At 39.2% G+C, this 16792-nt stretch overlaps 1 protein-coding gene across 4 annotated transcripts in view; it reads left to right on the plus strand.

Annotated features, from left to right (window-relative positions):
* The window catches only part of LOC131682087 (klarsicht protein), a 721076-nt gene that overhangs the window by 92002 nt on the left and 612282 nt on the right, over positions 1–16792 (plus strand). The window lies entirely within an intron of this gene.

Below are 16792 nucleotides of genomic sequence, written 5' to 3' on the forward strand. Positions count from 1 at the left end.
AGTGTATATTTTTTTCGGACAGAAGTATTCATTCCCTGTAACTTGTTCTCAGATAGTTTTGCTGTATAAAATACAGTAATCGAACAAAAAAAAAATTGAAATTCATGCACGTAGAAATGTTTACGCCCTTTTGAAAAATTACTCTTGTATCAAAATATTCCAATTGCCAGAGAATATCATGGAGATTCATACAGCGAACACACCTGCAAAGTTTCGTTCGAATCGACGATGGTCATATTTTGCGGTCGGCCGGTTTCTCATGGAATCCCTCTAGAGAGTTCTGTTTCTGCCGTCACCCACGACATTGTAGCAGAACGAACTGGATCTATTCCGCCGCCGAATGCCTCACGGTCCGTCCGGAGCAAGATAATAGTGATACCAACCCACTGACGACACGCGCGCCTATTTTTTATGATTATTGTTATTTAAAACAATGTGCAAAAACCCGAAAATATTGAAGATGCAAGATATAAAGATGGGACTCTTGGTTTATTATAATGAACATGGTTTGACATGCCACAAATTAGTAACTATTTTTCGATCCTTTCCGCGAATTATCAATTCTCAACCCTCATACATGATTCAACGGTCATTATTCCACTCAGACTAGACAATGCGTATTCCCCACGCAGATTTAATGCCATGTGTATTAGTTAGTTGGTCAAAAAAGCACTAAACAAAAAAATTAGTTTGTTCAATTCAACGGAATGTCAGATCGATTAACACCACACGGCGGTTACGGGTTGCCATTTCAATGCCATAAAATCAATTAACGTTCAAAATAACATTCGACAAAAAATGTGCAATTTTAATACTAGTAAAATGAAGGCTATTACATATTTGCAATTAAATAAGATCAGAAAAAATAGTTGCATAACCAATTTTAAAATACATCACTGTTGACGAATCACTTCATAAAAATAGAGGATAATGGACGCCGACGCAAATAGCTGACCACCGGCGCATTTTTGGACCTTTGGTAGTAAAACATCAGCAGAAGAATGCCGAAGCAGTATCGGTTCTTCGGAAAACTTTAAGAAATGAAAAACTTGGCAATCGTCCTTGTTCATTTATCAGTTACGTGTCTCAAAAGTAAGAATGGTATGATTGATTTTGCTACGTCCGCAAATCGCTTGCCAGACAAGGATTTTTTGGCGAATTTCAATATTTCAAATTCCTGCCATTGTCTCGTTTACACTCGATCAATTTTAATGAAACATTAGCCTACAAACAACTGAGTGAGCCAAATTTTTTCGTATACAATCCTTATCTAGCTTTTTTTGTTATGATCCACTTGACTGAAACATTTCGACCTTCGATTCCTAAATCGAAATGACTTGCTATTCTATTTCTTGATTATTGGTACTTTTTTGCAGCATTTGCACAGAATTGCCGCACTCATCAAAGCTGTGTTAGTGTTCACCGAAGTAATCAACCAACTTCCACTGCCGTTCTCGAGGGTTAAGGTTAAAACAACTGATGAAGCAAAAATAAAAGTGCCTACACCTGCTCGTTACCACAAGCAGAAACCCCTCTCTGCGACACCTTCTGCACCCACCATCATCGTCGTCGCCTATCGTCAGACGAAGCCAGGGGGGGAGGGGTAATAAGTGTGATTGAGCGCTGCCAAATTTAGCAAAATAATTGTTCAATTATCATTGCTACAAACCGGGGTGTCGATGTCGTGGTGTTGTACAGTTCATACTCTGCACACCCATTTCGGTGGTTGTAGTAAAGCGTTGCTCGCCAGAACTGCGTTTTTTCAGTTTCAGTGGCGCGCGAGCTGGGAGATCGTTTGAGATCGATATGCGCGCGTCTTGTCGGGGAGCAATTTGCGGTTTTATTGAGTTGTGTGTGCTTCACGACAAAGTTATGAGCAACAGCAGCAGCTACACGATTTTCCATGCTCGATGTCGATCGAATTTTTTTTCCTGCTCGGAAACATACCCCAGTCTCGTTCCTTGCAATTGATTGGTTTGGGGTTTGGAGGCATGTTCACTATTTGATCTCACAGCAGCACAAGCCGCAAATGGTTTGGCAATGTCTTTCGAAATTAACATGTTTCAGTTCTCGTGTATCTTTTTGGAAAAATCTGCTGTCGGCAAAATTTGCCCTCGCAAACCCACAATGGGTTTGGTTCATGTTGTGAAGGGTGACTTTTGCAGCTGCTGCTGCTGTTACTGTCGGAAAAGGCCATTCACCTGAGGAATGTTGAACCTGGCCGCAAATGTGACGCGCCCTGGCATGACTGGCAAACTTGGCCAGGTTCCTTTTAGGGCAAACAATGAGTTCGGCTGTTTGGCAGATTAATGAGTATTACTGGCTCAGTTTGCCCAAAAATGTACCATTGATTGATTGTTGCTTCGGAGTCGATGATTTGCGTCTTGAAAGCTAGAATTTTCAAATCGCGCCAGTCGTCGGCAGTTTACTTTGAACCGGCAACGTAAAAAAAAACCAGCGGCTATAAATCATCGGCGCTGGCGGCTGCGGAAAACTAATTTTCCCATCGCGACAACTTAACAACGTTTTTCCTCCCCCCGGTGCACATCGAGTCGGTATGCAATTTCGAAACGACTGAACCACGAATCGGTGTCTCTTCAGCCCCAAACCGAGCTCAACTTTGCGGCTTGCTTTTGCGCAGCCGCGGAGATCAACTCCCTTCATAGGCGGCAAATTGCTTTCTCATAACCGTTGATCGGCGCGACTGGCCTTTCTGTAGACCTCTGAAAGGTGGTGCGCGGTGGTTCAGGCACTCGAAATCTTCTAACCCAATTCCGATCTACCCATTTCGCGTGATCTTTCCCAGCTTTTGGCATTCCCGGAGGGAAGGCGATGCCAGTATATTAACGGCACACGATAGATAGATAGATGGATAGAAGGAGGCCTTTCTCGACACCCGCAATTAGCGCGTGCAATGTGTGGCCAATCAAACGTCACACGTCGCTTTTCAGCGAGCAGCGGAAAATCGGCACACTCTGAAATACGAAATCTAGTAGAGAGGAAAAAAATCGGCCTCCGGCTCGCGAAAGCAGCCGGATCCATCAGAATGTGGCCTCCTGTGCCCTACTAAAATAGCACATTAGCGGATCCGGGCGTAGACCCTCCTCTTCCCATCATTATAGGTTGTCATGAGGGGGCTATCACGGAGATTTGCTAGCTATTATGTTGGGTGATTTTGTGGCAGGCAATAATTTCGTAACATATAGGAGATATGTTTTACGGTTTTTAGCGAAGTGATGATAGAAAAAATGATTGGCGATTCATAACCGTAAAAGCATGTCCAGCCGGATCGCTAGCTTGAATCGACAGATGAATTATCCATTTCTGAAGATAGATATGCCTACTCCATCGCTTACTATGGCAAACAGTCTAAAGCTTTCTAACCGAGAAACATATGTGGGATGGAAGAATAAACGTGAATTAATTTGAGAAATCTAACTTCACCAAGATCGCTCTAACACTGTTAGACAAAAAAGAACTTGAGTGACCGCAAATTGTAGATGGAAAATGATGTAAAAGTTTTAGAACAATTCAGCGCATTTCTTGAAAATATTATTTTGATGAAAGAGAAGCAATAATAGAGAAACAACTTTTTAAAAGACGTTTTTACACACTTAGGGTCTTCACTAAAGTTGTTAATAAAGACATTAAAACAACTTTGTTGAAGACATAAGAGCTCTATACGACTATTGACCTTAGGCTCAAGTTCTGATCATTCACGAAATTTCAATTTAATCCAATTCTCTGCAATATAACGCTCAACCCCATCCTTAACATTGAAACGCTTTATGCTCAGATAACAGCATATACTTACAACGGTAAAAGGTTAGATGCATGTCTATTCTGACAACAAAAATTGAAATCTTCGACATCTGCTGGTCCAGATGGGATTCCTGCCATTATTTTAAAAAGACGTGCCAGTGTCCTTTCCGCTCCCCTAAAGCTGATTTTTCATCTATCGTTGTCGCAAGGGCCGTTTGCTCTGTGTTGAAAAAAATCGGTTATGTTTCCTGTATTTAAAAAAGGTGACAAGCAGGACATAACAAATTATCGGGGCATAACCTCTCTCTGCGCGGGGTCCAAGTTGTTTGAAATTCTAGTAAGTACAGTACATATTTCGGGAAGCCAAAACATATATATCGACAGATCAACACGGGTTCTTCCCAGGGAGATCCACATCAACGAATTTAACACAATTCACTTCACATTGTATTAAAATGTATTGAATGCGGAGCACTAGTTGACACTATTTATACAGATCTCAAAGCAGCGTTCAATCCTGTTGATCACTTGCTCCTACTGACGAAGATAGCAAGATTGGGTACCTCACTCAGCTTCACTAAGTGGCTTAAATCATACCTTGTAGACTGTACCTTATCTGTCAAACTAGGAAATGTCGAGTCACATAACTTCATAAATTTATCAGGTGTGCCCCAGGGTAGTAATCTGGGATCCTTGCTGTTCTCCTTGTTCTTTCATGGCGTTTGTAATGACCTTCCACCAGGATGCAAACTTATCTATGCAGATGACCTTGAACTGTTTCTTATTGTGCGATCTGAATTAGACTGCATTAAATTACAGCGACAACTAGATGAATTTTGTAACTGGTTTACTCAAAATCAGTTGACTATCAGTGTATCCAAATATTCAGTAATTAGTAATTTCACGCGCAGAAAAAATCCAATTTTGTGGTGTTATATTATCTCAGAGAAACTATTGGATAGAGTGTCAGTTGTCAAGGGCCTTGGTGTAGAGTTGGATTGTAAATTGACGTTTAGAGTTCACTATTCCCACATCATTGCGAAAGCCCACCGAAATCTTAGTATTATCATTAGAATAGCCAAAGAGTTTACTGATCCATACTGCCTGAGAACACTGTATTTCTCTTGTACGCTCCATCCTGAATACATCAGCAATCATTTTGTGCCCGTACGCGAATATCTGGATTAACAGAATTGAATCGATACAAGCTAGGTTTCTCCGATATGCTCTTAAAACCCTGCCATGGTGCAACCCGATAGAGTTTCCACCTTACATTGAACGCTGTCGACTGCTTGACATGGACTCTCTTTATCCAGAGCCGTGTTTGTAATAAAATTTGTAACCTTCTCAGATTAATGTAAATGTGCCCCCTAGAAGTTTAAGATCGTTGAATTTTTTAGGACTTGACTATCAAAGTACTAATTATGGACAGAACGAGTCCATAAGGGCGATGTGTAGTGTCTTTAATAATGTGTATGAATGTTTTGACTTCTCTGTATCAAGTGATGTTTTTAAAAATAGGCTTAAGCGGCTAATTTAGTGCATAAGATGTGATTTAGATAGTGATTTGTCTATATTTCATGTAGACCATGTAGGTCAGATGAAAAATAAATGAGTAAACAGATTGCACTTTTTCTCAACATCCAAAACTAAAATCCAAAAAGTCCTAAATTCGCAAAATAGATATAAAACTAGGGATCTTTTGTATTTTTCTCCTTACAAAATAATCATTACTTGCCCTGAAAAACTGGCCATGCATGTACTATAAGTATTTGCTGTTGAAACTTGCAGGCATACAGAATATCAAAATTAAATAAAAAAACGCTTTTAATCCACCTAACAGTGTGATGAGACATTTCTTATAACACTTAACACTCTCTTAGGATATTATAACGATTGAGAATATTTACAACATGATGTTTCGCGATGTTTTTGATAACACATACTACATGGGGACAGGGACGGATCCAGTATTTTTTTTTCGGGAGGGGTCTGAAATTTATATTTTGGAATGAATATTGTACATTTCGTAATACGTAATAACCTTATTTAATGAGTATCAGTTTTGGTGATCAAATTTGGTTTGGTATGATTTTGAGTCTTAAAACTAATATAAAATTTAAACTAATTTAAAATTTATCAACAATTAAAAAATTTCGGAGGGGGTCCGGACCCCAGAACCCTTGCCCCTGGATCTGCCACTGACATGGGACAGTGGTGGGCCTCTAGAACTGAAACTGCAGCTCTTGAAAATACGCTACCTCGACGCGATTATTTCTATATCGACCTTTTCTGAAAGTGACCTCGTGGTGAGCGCCATATTTCGACTCACAATAGTTAGTAGTTGAAAAAAGGATTTTGATTGGAGTCATTATCACTAATCCTAACGCCTAAGTCTTTGATAATATTTGTAATATTCACACCCTTATTAACAAAAGTGGAATTTTTAAAAGGATCTAATTTTTATTCATGTGCATGAAATATGCATTAGGATCTTAAAAGTTATATGTCCAAATATGAAAGGCGGCAATAACATATGAATACACAAATTTTCAATTTTGCCGCAGCGCTTGTTCTGTATACCCTGAGCTTTAATTGTGTTTTTGTCTAAACCCCATTTTTGCGGTGACCGAAAATAAAACTCAAACAAATATTTTTTCATCGTTCTAAAATTTTCATTGTGTTTTCGAAATTGCTTTCTCCAGCGTCGTACGTAGGATTTCATTTTAATGCACTTTTTTTACAAAAGGAATTTTGTAACGATTTTTATGAAATGTTCAGCGTTGCCATTTTGCGAAAAATCAAACTATTGTCGCTTTCAATCGTTCTAAGGAATCTAAAAAACACACACACACATACATACACACACAGACATTTTCCGATCTCGATGAACTGAGTCGATTGGCATATGATACTCGTCCCTCCCGGTCGGGATTAGATTGACGAATTTTAGAGTGAATGAGAAAGGCAAAAACATTTTAGCAAATGTTGAAAGTTATGCATTTTTTGGTGAGCTGTTCTATGTTTCATAGACATTAAATCAATTTTAACTTCGCTTCCTATTAAATAAAGACCCTTATTACAGTACATCTCTACAAAAACGAGCTCAATTTGAAAAGAAATCTGAGGATTATGATTGATTACAGAACTCTGGAATTTTCTATTGGAATGTTTTCAGGCAGGAATTTGATATTGATGCAATTAGACAACTGTGAAATCAAGACCAATAGATCAGTTACATATCAGGACCCCATTCCGACAATTTATCAAAAGTCCTCATGATGTTTACAACAACAGGATATCAATGTACGGATCAGATAATTGTTATTGTAGTATTGAATTGAATCAGTCTGCATCAATAAATTTTTAACTTCAATCCAATTTTTTTTGGGTGTGGTGGGGGGGGGGGCGTTGTATGGTGTTAAACCCCAAAACCTTCTCTTGGCAACGCCGTTGCTTGGAGTTATTTATTTCGCTTTTCATTTTCCGATATGTTTCAGATCGATCCGATGGTCATGAGTTAGAAAAATTGCAGTCAGAAGGTTCGCACAAATGAACATTTTTGCACTGATAAGTTATCAAGTTCCTTCCAGACAACTTGGAAGTTTTGGGTGATTATTTCTAGCGGTTGTAGATAGAAAAATGAAATACAAAATTCGTTTTATCGAAATAATGTTTGGCTTATTTCAATGGATTATTACTATATTGAACAATAAATAGGCGACAAAGAGTAATCCACATACAAGAAGCCATAACTTTTAAAGTATTCAAAATAGATATTTGAAGTCTTCAGTAAAGTTATACGCAAAAGTAAGAGCTTCAAATTTGCTGAAGACATCATTTCGATATAATCACTTCCAAGAAAATTTGTGAAAATATCTCACTCATAGGGGGATTAATCAGCAAAACCACAATACCAAAAGAAAGGGCATATTGCCTCCATTAAATTCTCCGAAGATACTATTGACCTAAAATAAGCCGTTTTGGCGTTAAAAATAGATTACATGTTTTTGGTCATATTTCTGGCAATGGGAAATGATAAAAATCTTTCGTCCGCATTTAATGTTAAATATCTCTTTTGATAATAGTCCGATTTCAACAATCTATAGCTTGTTCGAAAGGTATTTGTTAAAGCTATCTAAAAACATATAAATTGTTAATCTATATTGTCAACTTCGGCAAATAATTCCAAGAAACTGCAAAAAACGCCATTTTTACACATTCAAACATTCATATCTTGGAAACTAAACATCAGAATCAAAAACAAATTAATAGCGTTCATACTGTTTTTTAGTTCTTTCATTTACAATTGGTTTGGATAAGATCGGTTCAGCCATTGCTGAGAAACACGAATGAGAATTTGTCCGTTACATACACACACACACACACACACACACACACACACACACACACAGACATTGTCCCAAATCGTCGAGCTGAGTCGATTGGTATATAAGACTCGGCCCTCCGGGCCTCGGAAAAAATCTTGAAAGTTTGAGCGAATTCTATACATTTCTTTTATAAGAAATGTAAAAAGAATCAATATTTTTATTGTGTTGCCATTTTGACAGACAGAGTCGTCAATAGGAAGCATCTAAATGACTCAATCTAATACGAAAAGTTATAAATAGAGGTTTCGCGTGCCCGTTTGAATCAGTTGTTACTCTTGTGCCAAACGAGCAACATAATAACTATAACATCCGGACGGTACAATAAGCAGTAGACGCTATGGATTTTCGGTAATGTTGGCATTTGCCCACACTCGCATCTAAGTGACTAAATCAAATTCTCGTAGTTTTTAAATAGCATTTCCGCGTGTCCGCTTCAGTCATTCGTCGCTCGCTTGTCAAACAAGCAACATGATGACTATATCGTTCGGACGGTACAATCTTTCGTGTAGATGCAAAGTTTCAAATCAAGCAGGATGAAGAGTTCACCATCACCATTCCGGCAATCCACTCTAAAGATTTTCGTTAGTGGTGGCATTAACTCGCACACTGTTAAGCCGTGTAAAACTTGCACCCATTTCCTTGCTGTGTGCAAAGTTTATCGTGTGGTCGACATTCTGTGCATATGAACATGCGATGGGTTCGAGCCGTGTACACACGGTAATTTGTAATGCAAGGTGCAACGTGCATGAGTTGCGTTGAGATAAATTAATTTATTCCCCTGCTTGTGTCGGCGTTCGGTTCATATGGGTTATATTCTCACAGCAAAATGTTTTTGGATTGTAGGTACATAGAGTAATGAGCCTCTTGACATACAGTTTTCATCTTCCGAATATACATGATGCGTTTTCATCACTTTATCTGGCAACAGGCTTCTGTGGGTATTTATAAAGCACGGGTGGACTGAAGTGGATTTACGCGTACTGAAACACGGGTGTTAGTTGGAGATTTTGGTGGGCGAGGAGATTGAGTTATGTTAGTGCACTTTCAGTCTGTTTCAAAAAGTTGCGAAGTTATAGCATATTCTTGATAGTCATCCTAATAGTAATCAGGAATCAGTAGCGTTTGGCTCAAATGACACGTTCCCTATGTTGATAGGAGATTTGTGCGTTGCCAAGAATCGTCTTTCCATCATTTCCCCGATGAAAAGAATTGGGGAAGTGGTAAGGTTAGGGGTAAGGAAAATAACGACACAGAACAATTAAAACAGAGCCTCCTGTACCCCGGAGGGATGCTGAGTGATCTGCAGATGCTACAATAGCTGGAACTAAACTTCCAACCCTCGGAGGGAATTATAATTTTCATTTATGCAGTGAGCGGATAGATCAACACCCGCGAGGGGATATTGAGATTACAGAACGACCCCCGAAAAGATATTGTCTTTCAAATACGGCTAAAACTATAGCTCTTTATTACACCGGGTTAGGAACAATAGCATATCCTTCAGTTTCAGCTCACTGTACATAGGTTCATCTATAATAATTTCAGAGTCAAAGAACTGCAATGAACGAGCTCCGGTTGTAATCCTTCGTTGCGTGAAACGCGCCATTGATGTTTTATTTGGATTAACTGATAGTCCAACATGAAGACACCATTGCTCAACAACACGTGAGGCTTGTTGCATCAAATGAAAAAATAGCGGTGATCACTATATGATGATCATCGGTGAAACCATACGTCGGAAACCCTAGCTCATTAAGTTTCCTCAAGCCATCGGCGACAAGGTTTCATAGAAGTGGTGACAGCACACCACCTTGAGGACATCCGCAGACACTCAGTTTCCTTAACGATGAGCACATATGTCGGTTGCTAAGCATTGCGTGTATCCAGTTCGTGATATATGAAGATACTCCATGGCCTCATGCTGCAAAAAAGTTGCGAAGCTAATCTATAGCGATTCTTGGTAGTCATCCTAACAGTAAAGCCATGTAGAACTGATAGATTGTAGAAAATAATTTCGTGTCAAGCAACGACCTAAGGATACGTTATAGAGTGGTTCAGTTTTAGATTCATAATTTTAACAGTTCTATAGCTATATGCAGCACCGCCCACTAATGAGGCTACATCCGACGTCTCTGGTTGTGTCTATGGGTTCAATTGAAGCTGATTAAGCAATATTTACTAGTTGGGTAGTAATGTATGGGTTGACTGGAGAGGTTGAATATTGTGTGTTGGTTGGATGGTTAACAAGAATCGAACCGATCAAAAAGAAACACGGTGCAATAAAGATGGTTTCCAGTTAGTAAGTGGTGAGCTTACCATAGATTCATTTATAGAAGTTCTGACGGCGTGCATAACTCAACGAACAGACCTTTCTTCGTTAAAATTCCCACAGTAAGACGCAGCAATCATTATCTTTGCCGATTGTGAGTTTGCTATCATTGCAAATTTATGCTTCATACATTCCCAAAGGTGGAACTTTTTGATAATAAAATTCCTGCTCCTACTAGAAGTGTCTATTCAAAATTTGATCCTAATATGTCAAGTCTAGCTAGCAACCGGATCAGCAAGGTTGAAGTTTGCGTGGGATTTTTCGATGATTTACATGGAGAAAGCTAACTAACTCGCCTTTTAACTGCTACGTGACACAGTATGCAATTTTAATTAAATTTATTTGGTCCCATTTTCGATAGATACAAATTATTGAAAAATATAACTTACTATCAAAACTGTAAAGTATTAAAAATTTCTAATAGCTAACTTATAACTTGATTTCGTGACGTCAAAATCAAACAGATGGGAGGTTTCGTTGAATTTGTAGCAACATGTCTCCACAGGACTGGTTTGACCATAAATATCAAGATCAGTAAAAAGCAAACGTTTTTATTTATCACGTTGTTACTTATCCACTGCACATGCGGTATAGCACATGGATGCTGATTTAGATGTTACCCGAGTTATGATAAACTTGAGAACTATCGTTATTACTCCACAATTTAACAGTCTGTGAAGAAACTGAACTGCTCGTTTGCTTCCGGGTCAGATGGTTTTCCCGCTGTTATAATTCTTCTATGTATAATTGCTTTGGCTGGACCGTTGAGTTCAATTTTCTCTCGTTCGTTTGAGTTTGAGTTTGAGCCAAATTTCCTCGCATTTGGAAGCAGTCGTTCATGTACCCCATATTTAGCAGTAATTTAGTTAGTGCGATTGACGAAATGATGCGAGTTATTGTGAAATTATCAGTCTCTCACCCTCCTCGTATTTGAGGTTAGGTTGTGAGTGGTGCTATTTTAGATTGTGCGAAGAACTACATATCGTTTGATCAGTACGATTTTTGCCAGGGAAATCAGTTACAACAAATTTGTTGAGTTTCACGTTCAATCGTGTTTCTAGCATGGAAGCCAAAGCGCAGATGGACGCCGTGTACACTGAGCTGAAAGTAGCTTTTAATAAAATTGATCACATAATACTTTTGTGTGAGCGATCTCGTCTCAGTATATCTTCGCAATTTGTGTATTGGTTGGATTCATATCTTTCCGGAAGAATTCTGCAAGTAAAATTAGATGACAGCATATCGTAACAATTCTCCAGTCAGTCTGGTATTACACAAGGGAGTAACTTGAGACCTTTGCTATTTGTACTGTTTTTAAACTGTATCGCATCGTTGCAAACTGGTCATAGATTGCTGTGACAGAAATAATTATCAGAAACACAAAACATCATACATAACTATTTGTACCAGTTGTTTGTGTCTGTTTTCGAAAATATGCTAGTGTTGCGCCTTTCTGAGAATGACAAGACAATGTCCAAATCAGATAGGCTTTTTGGACTCTTTCAGTTCATTTAGACTTTAAAGTCCGATGGACATAAATATGTTAAATAAATACAAAATAAAAGTGACCGAGCTACTGGAAAACGCAACTTCGTTTGACTTTAAGCAAATTTGTCCTAGACCTGCAGTGAATGTGGTGAAACAATTACTGAGGGGCTTGTGGAAATCCAAAGAGAATTTTGAGATACATGATCGAAAACGCAATTTCGTTTAATATTGCACAAGCAATACGGAAATATATTTATTTTTGAGACTCCAACTAGTAATCAAAAGCAAATGAGTGTCTTTGAAAAAAGAAATTCAGGCATTAAAAAAAACTGAAAAATCTCTCATTTAGTTCGGTTTGGCTTAACACAGTACAAATGTGAAAATGAAGCTTAATCTCAAAGAAGTGACCTGCATACGGCTTCACCACGTGAGAAACTGTGTATTGATGACGTTTAGAAGTTTGGCGCAAGCAGATGGATGAAGATAAAATTGTAATACGCCTGTGTGATCTAGCACTACACACACTAGACTAGAATACAATAAAACTTTATTTTTTCATTGTCCCGATGACGTGAGAGTAGACAGATGAACTGACCCCATCCCCAAGTTGCGGTGAACCATGCAGCTAGTATTTCGCCGCCACGAAAAAGGATTTTAGCGCGTAGCAGCAAACTGCGCAAACCGGATCTAACGGGCTAGCGGCAGCTTGGGGTTATTTTTTTATTCATGCTTATTCAAAAATATGATAAATTCACTGGTCAGTTATGCTAACGCATTCAAGCATTTACAATAAACATATCTCACTTCAAGCCAGAATAAAAGTTCCCGACCAGCCATAAAGTGCTCAAAAAGCATCACTTTGTCGTTTTTGGGTGAATTATTTATCGCACGCTTTTGGTTGAAAATCACTGTACTGTTATAGGATGGTTTCGCATCGTTTTTCAACAGGTCCTGTTCGTAATATCTGTAGTAAAGTGGATAATCAAAATGATAGGTGTTTGGAAGTCCCTGATTGGGATTATCAGTTTATTCGATAAACTTCCCGCCAAATTTCAAGTTCAATCTATTCCTTTTCATGACAGCCTAATCAATTAGTCACGGAAGCAACCCCATTCCCGGTTTCGTGACAACCGAAAATTTCCGTTCAACCACACGAACGCACTTAATTGCCGTTTTGTGTTCGTTTTCACTCCGGAGGTACGTACGTACGTACCGTCTGTGTGGGCTCTGCCTAAGTAAGGGTGATAATCGCACGAAACGAAAGCAGCAAAGCCTTGCCCCTGACACATTTGTTTGATTTAATGCACTGTTTGTTTATACAGGCTACTAACTTAGCAGGTAGCACACGAAGGGGGAAAATCGATATCTACTTGGGACCCCGGCTGTTGTTTTATATTGCGTGTTTGCGAGGGAACTTAAATGGCCATTTGATCCGGGCTAATAAAGCAGTTTTACGTTTAGTTTCACTTTTATTGTAAACGTGGCGGGAGTTGACCGGCCAGGAATCCTTTCCAGGCGTCGATTACATGCATGACCAATGAACATGATTTTTGTGCAAATTGTGCGTGCGTGTGGAAAAGTTTTGACGTTTTATTCCATAACTCAGATTAATAAAAAATGACGACTTTCCTTGTCTAGAGCTGAAGCAGATATAGCTTTCATCTAAATTTTCCCAATTCGGTTCTTGAATATACTTCAAACTCGTGTGTCAGGAAACTGTATTTAAATATTTTGAAACGGACATAAAATAAAAGCTAAGCTTCACCGATTGACCTAAGAACCCACGGTTAAGAAGAAAAAAAGGCAAATCCCATCCGGAATCCGCTATCTTTTCCCGCTGCTGTCTGTGACTCGGATCACCGCCACCACCGGTTAGCGTTTTTCTTTATTTTCACTACACGTTCGATGCGGTCTTTTGACTAAAAGATTATTTTAACGGATTGAGCGCATCATCTCGAGCTTTCCGTCGCCGCGCTGCTGGACGCCTATCCATCCAACGGGAAGCGTGGGCGGGGTAGTGACGGCGGCCCTTTCTCGTGTGTTTGCCAATATTCCTACCACGATCATCTGCCGGGAGGAAGGAAGTGTTTCCTTCCTCCGGTAACTGCCGGTAACCACTCATCAGCCAGATACAGTCATTCATCGCGGCGCGGCTCGGTGCACTATTTCAAAGCACAACTCTGGAATGATCGTCCGTCGCGCGTCGTTGCTACATTGCCGCAGTGGTGATTCCCTCCTGCTGCTAAGTAGGTTCGGTTCGTACCGTTAGAAACCGCGAAAAATCGATCACTACTGGAAAATCGTGAACATTGTGACCGGGGGGTTCGATTCCCGCTACAATGGTTCCCAGAGTGGAGCTTCATTGAAGATTGTTCGACAGCAAGGGGGATGTTTGATGTATATTTATTAGCGTTTTAGCAACGAGATCGGTAGACATGAATAAGTTATGGAAGTCTTAAACAAAAATTGAACGCCAAAATTTTAGCAAACTACTAAACAATTGTATCCATTGAAGACAAAGTCTTTGTTTTAATTAATGAAGGAACTAGGCATCAGCAACTGTGTTCTATAGTTTTGAGAATGAGTCTAGTCTATTCCTTCGTTGATCATTATCGTGCAATAAACTTCCAATGCTCAGGAAACGCTAAGCGCGTACGAAATTAAAACCGCTACATGTCACAGTTGGCCAGGAAACTAGTTATGTCGAACAGAACTTTTACTGCTTTGGTTGTCCATCCAGGTGATTATGGTAAAATATCTAGGATAAAATTGATCTGAAGAAAAAAATCTAAAATCACTACCGAAGTCGGTTGGATTTTCTGAGCTGAAAAATCGTCTTCCTTTCGAAGGGGATTAAAGCTGTTGATTGTGATCCATATGCTTGTGAGCTACTAGGATCCATATGGTGGAGTCATTTCTCTGGCGCCGGAGATAGGGTTTCAGTGCGAACAAAGGGCGACGGAAAATTGAAATGAACAAAAATAACATTTTTGCGACTAGATTTATTACTGTAATCACTAAAAAGTTGAGTATTACAGAATATTGCTATGTGGACGAATTTGCCTTTCGACCTTGTCTCATCGGTGTTATGGCAGACCTACTTGAGCGCCAGATAGACGCTAAACCCCAAAAAAGAAACATTACTCACATTTACGAGTAAATAACTGGTTACGAGTGAAGTCCCACAAGCACAGAAGTCGCTGCAGAAATCAATTTTGAATATACTGTAAACATTTCAAAACGATTAAAAAGCATTTGCCAGCTCAATAAATGTGGTTTCGAGAAAAACGCGGGTAATGTTTTCAGTACGCTCGGGGTATGCATAAGAAGCGATGTGGCAGAATTGAAAATTTGAACATTTTGCAATTATCGTCGCCTGTGGTCAAAACAGTTAGCAATGCTCATTGAGTTATGGTTCTCACTTTAATAAAATGACAACAGTAAGACGGTTCTCTTCTGAATCTCTCACTCATTGGAATCATTACTGAGATGAATGCAAACTGACCATAATTTTATTTACAATATGAATACGGTTATGACGGTAATATTATTACAAATAACGAGCTAGTATTAAAACAGGCGGTTTCACACAAATAACATAAAAGCATAAAAGAAACCAAAAGGTGGAGGAAAAATCAACAAAGCACCGCATCCTACCCGAATACAATGTACTGATATTTCGTTTACCATACCAATACAAAATAAATGGTACTCAATTTGTCTATCACTTCAACGCACTTTCTCTCTCTCTCTCGCAGGGTTTCTGTGAGAGATAGTTAACTGAAACACTATGCGAGGAAAATGGAAATGAAATAACGGCCATTTTTGTAATGATACGGTTATTTCATATTTAGCGTCACAATACAAAGACCATCGTGAGATTGCACAGCACTGTTTTAAACTAATAAAAAAATCTTTTTTTTTTTAATTCTACGGTAGTGTAACCCCTTAAGGCCAATTGCAGCGGGCCGTAATTCTGAAAGTGATATTCATTGTACGGTTCAGATATGTGCAGATGTAGAGACGTACGGTTCGAGCGTTTGTATGTTAGCGACAAGCGTTTGCTAGCGTGCATTGCTCCATAAATGACGTAGCATTTTTTAAGCGATTTTTAACACCCCCCTCCCCCCTCGTAGCATTTCGTCACAAACCTGTAAATACCCCCCCAGGTAATTTTTTTTAAAATTCTTTTCTATTCCTCTTTAAAAAAGCTACGTAGCATGACATGAGCTCCTACCCCCCTGTCGTCACACATCATCACAAAATACAAAACTCCCCCCTCCCCCATATAATGCTACGTCATTTATGGATGATACTTCGCGTGCATAAGTTTGATTTTAAAACCGAGTGACCATTCACATATTCGTGTGTTCTTGAATGATCACGCGTACCATGACTCTGATGCTTAATATTCAGTATACGGTTGAGATACTAAAAGAAAGTTCCCCATATCACTAGAGTCCCCGGTTATGTCGTCATGAACCGGGCTGTCTAGTGAGTACGAGTGTCATTTTTTGATTGACCAACTGAAGGCATGAGTCTAGGCTGCTAGGACTGAGGATAGACTTCCGGACGGGACCAATTCATGATCGTGTGAGTGGTGAATTAATATTGAAGGCCGCGCTTGTAAATTTATAGGTGCTTAAACGATCACCTTATTAACGGGGTTTTTAATAGTTACGAGATCGCGGGCGTACCTAAGTCAGTGTGGATTCACGATTGTGTCCAGGTTTGTGTTTTCGCGAAGGCCACGAGCGCTTGTACGTTGTGAATGAGATTGTAAGTATATATGAGAGAATATGCAATTGATCCTGTTAGTGAG

This window comes from Topomyia yanbarensis, chromosome 2, assembly GCF_030247195.1.
Source record: "Topomyia yanbarensis strain Yona2022 chromosome 2, ASM3024719v1, whole genome shotgun sequence".
Lineage (NCBI taxonomy): Eukaryota > Metazoa > Arthropoda > Insecta > Diptera > Culicidae > Topomyia > Topomyia yanbarensis.